The 3065-nt window shown below is 30.3% G+C and overlaps 1 long non-coding RNA gene across 1 annotated transcript; it reads left to right on the top strand.

Moving 5' to 3' along the window:
* The first annotated feature begins 690 nt into the window (after positions 1 to 690).
* On the top strand, positions 691 to 1735 carry LOC141720211 (uncharacterized). The gene is made up of 3 exons (XR_012574223.1): positions 691 to 856; positions 1218 to 1360; positions 1465 to 1735. It is a non-coding gene; the product is annotated as an uncharacterized LOC141720211 (long non-coding RNA).
* The last annotated feature ends 1330 nt before the right edge of the window (positions 1736 to 3065 follow it).

Below are 3065 nucleotides of genomic sequence, written 5' to 3' on the forward strand. Positions count from 1 at the left end.
CAAATAATAAAACTAAAGAGCTATTATCAATTTAGAGAGAGATAGATATGGATGAAGAAAAGAGAGAGTCAGCGATCATCGATTTACAGAGAGAGAGAGATGAAGAAGAGAGAAAAAGTCAAAAGCAGTTATAAATTTTAGCGTATCAAATCTCTATCTTTTATATTTTTTAATTAAATTGAATGAATGGCTGAGATTTAAAGTTAAAAGGGAGGAATGGATAGCTAAGATCAGTTTTTAGTTTTTATTTTAGATGAGGTTTATATTTGACCAACACTATATATATGGGCTAATTTAATATAAAACAATTTTAGAATAAAATCTAGAAACCAAATATTTTTTTTAAAAAAATTACTTCTAAATATAACACTTATGATATGCGAATCGATCGTTGAGAGATGAAAAAATACAGTGAAGCCGGATTTAAAAAAACTTACCATTTGACGGGAAAAATCAAATTAAAATGGAGGGGAAAGCTAAGATTGTGTGTGTTAGGGTGCGGATTAGTTGGGTGTGGTGATTTTAGGGGGGGCATTAGATTAGATTGATCAAATGGCTTAGATTATTTTATAGTGTCTATTTTGAGTTTAGTTTATATTTTATCATTTGCCTGTATATATTAATATATATATATATATATATAAAGAGAGAGAGAGAGAGCTATTCTAATAGAAATATCCTTAGCTTGAAAACTAGAAATCGAGGCCTAATCCTTTAAATTAAGACCAGCACAACAAATACTAATATCACAAAACTTATGTGTCACACCCACACTCTCCACCAACCACCACCCCACCCACCATTGAGCACCACCACCCACCAATCAACGCCGCCACTGCTCCACCCTTCACCTCTGGTATGCACGGATCTCTCTCTCTCTTTTCTCTCTCTGGTATGCTCTTCTGCGACATCAGCATCTTTACTCCGTCCGCTTGGATTCGTCATTTTTCCGGCAGATCTGAAATAGTCCGATTTATTTTTTTTGAAGTTTGTTTTGCTTTTGGTAATTTGATATAATCTGGTGTATATGATTTTACAATGATTATTTTTAAATTTTAATGATTTTGTTATTGATTATTGTAATAGTTGAATATGGGTTGATGGTTGTGATATTCGGATCTGGTGATTCTGTGGTGGTTGTGGTAGTTGGCGTATGTGCTGATTTTAATTTCGGTAATGATTTTTCATTTTGACGATAATTCTGTGGTATTTTTCAGTGATGACGTGGCCGTATGTCCCATTCCTGACGTGGCGGTGACGTGGAAGTTGGTCTCCCTACTGACGTGGTGATGACGTGGAGCTGTCGTGGAGAGCTAAAATATAAATTATGAAACTTATTGCGTGAACTAGGGGATATAATGTGAGTTTTAAAAATAAAGGAAGTATAATATAAATTTTATAAATTATTTCTAGTGTTCAATTTAGCGATTGTTTCTAATTGAACAATTATATATATATATATAGGCAAATGATCAAATTATTTAAGAGCAATGCGATGGTGTTGTGCTTACCGTGAGCATTGGAGATTTGATGAAATTATTTTTGGCTTTGACGCGGTGGACAAGTCATATTGTACGTATATAAATATTTATGATCTTAAATATTTTTGTCCTTCTGTAGACATGAATTATGGATCTCGGCCGTACAAAACAAGGAACAGAAGAAAACGCAAAATGGACCCTTAGCATTAATAAACAGCCAGCATAGTGGGCCAAATCAAACCATGTGGACACTTGCTTTCAAGACTCTACTTTTCAATTCTTAAGTTGGGCTAAGTGGCTCACTAACTTCTAATTTTCTGGGCCCAAACAGGGACCACCAATGTATTTCGAACATGACTAATTGGCATTGCCATCTTTAATTCTCACTGTTTTAGTAATGCACGTGGCGAATTTAAACCCAAAGCTTTATCAACAATCTACTTAAATTTGTTTTTCCTTTCGTGAATTTAGGTGTACGTACATTTTGTCAAATATGGGAGTTAAAACAGTTAACCTTGTTCGATTGCAAATTGTGTTGTACTGTCAAAGTTCTTGAATTTTATACCATTAACACCTTACACCTCCTCCCTCAGTCCAATTAAATTTTTTACATAATTTTTTTACATATTTGATATGTATTTTAAAACTATTATAAAATGTAGTTATATAATTTTCTTTTCTATATAAAAATTTAAACATTATATTTTTATTTAAAAGAAATAAATATCTCTTATGTATATAATAAGAGAATATGTTGATAATATTCGTGAGATTAAAAAGTGTCATTGAAATCACTAATTTACCCCTATACTTTAAATTTATATAAAAGAGGTTGTTGAGAGAAATCGAACCTCAGTATTACATTCACAAGTACATCAACTTAAAATTACACCACACTCGTACTTAAATTTTTTATCATACACATAACATATGAGTATCGGAAATAGCGACAATTTATTTAACTTTAAACACGATTACTAAAATATTTGTAGAGTTAATTTTGAACAATTGAATTTGAGATATAAAGTTAAACATAGTAGATAAACGGATCATTCCCTTATTTATTAAAAAAAATTTAATTTGAAAAGTATGTCTCATACATTTTTAATATATATTTTTAAATAAAAAATAAATTGTACATATAATTAATTTTTTTATATGTTAAAAAGAGATACACTTATATAAATAATATATATGTGTACTACATATTTAGATAAGTTATAATTAACGTATTTTGATTTATTTCGGATTCAAAATTAGAACTTGACCCATTTTTCAAAAAATACTCAAAAATTGGCTAAATGACCTGCCTGTAAATACAACGTCACTACCTAGGTTTAATTTAAATTACGATTTCGACTAAAAAATCTTGTCAACAAAGAAAAGTTTTGTGATATCTTACGTTGGTAAAAATTAACATCTTTGAGGTTTTATATAATCAAGTCAATTGATAATATGTATCAAAATTACTAACTTCAAAATCAGAAATTTACCCATTTTAAAAAAATACTTGAAATTTGACTACATGACCCAGTCGAAAATACATCATCACTATCTAGACGAGCTCGACGAGAATATCTTACC

This window comes from Apium graveolens, chromosome 1 (genome assembly GCF_009905375.1).
Source record: "Apium graveolens cultivar Ventura chromosome 1, ASM990537v1, whole genome shotgun sequence".
Classification (NCBI taxonomy): domain Eukaryota; kingdom Viridiplantae; phylum Streptophyta; class Magnoliopsida; order Apiales; family Apiaceae; genus Apium; species Apium graveolens.